The sequence below is a fragment of the Gekko japonicus genome, unplaced genomic scaffold (assembly GCF_001447785.1).
Source record: "Gekko japonicus isolate JY-2015 unplaced genomic scaffold, Gekko_japonicus_V1.1 scaffold639, whole genome shotgun sequence".
Taxonomy (NCBI): domain Eukaryota; kingdom Metazoa; phylum Chordata; class Lepidosauria; order Squamata; family Gekkonidae; genus Gekko; species Gekko japonicus.
The window spans coordinates 905,262-905,961 of NW_015176471.1; positions in this window are offsets into that span (position 1 = coordinate 905,262).

Here is a 700-nt window from a genome sequence, read left to right on the forward strand (position 1 = left end):
TGTGGCCTATTATACTAATGAGTTCCTGCTGGGCATGGCCAACTTGGGAGCCTGCCAGAACTCCGTTCCTGTGCGTTCCTGCCCAAATATAGCCCTGGACGCCGTTATCTCTTGTACAGGCATGTGGTGAAATCTCTTCCACTGCAAGAACAAAATCACCTGTTTCAATGCTCAGTTTGGACTGGATGCTTGTAAGAACAACGTTGGGGGATCCAAAGATAGCCTTCCTTTAGTAACCATAGCAATTTCCAGAGTCAGAGTATCTTGCGATACTGAATTCATGAGCGACGGTTGCCACCTGATTCATTGATGGAGTCTCCATCTCTGGCACAGGTTCAGTGGGTGAAGTGTTTTCTGATGTGGCAATGCAAGGTTGAGACAGCCTTTCCTCTTGATTTCTGCCTTAAAGCAAGACAGCCACTGTCTCTTAAAGAGGTGGCACTTAAACCTTTCCTGTAAATTAAACACTGGCCGACTGCCAAATTTCTCAACTTCCTTCTGGAACATCTGAAACTAGACTGTTAGAGTGGAAAGGATGGGCCATTTCTTCAGAATGTCCGGCGGTGTGTGTGTGTGACACAACAACCCAGAAGAGGGAGGGTTGATGACTATTCACCACATTTCAGAGAGCTGCTCAAACGGTGTCTGTATTGCGTAGATCTGTGTTGGGTTTCTATGGTGACCTCCGGACCGGTGCTCC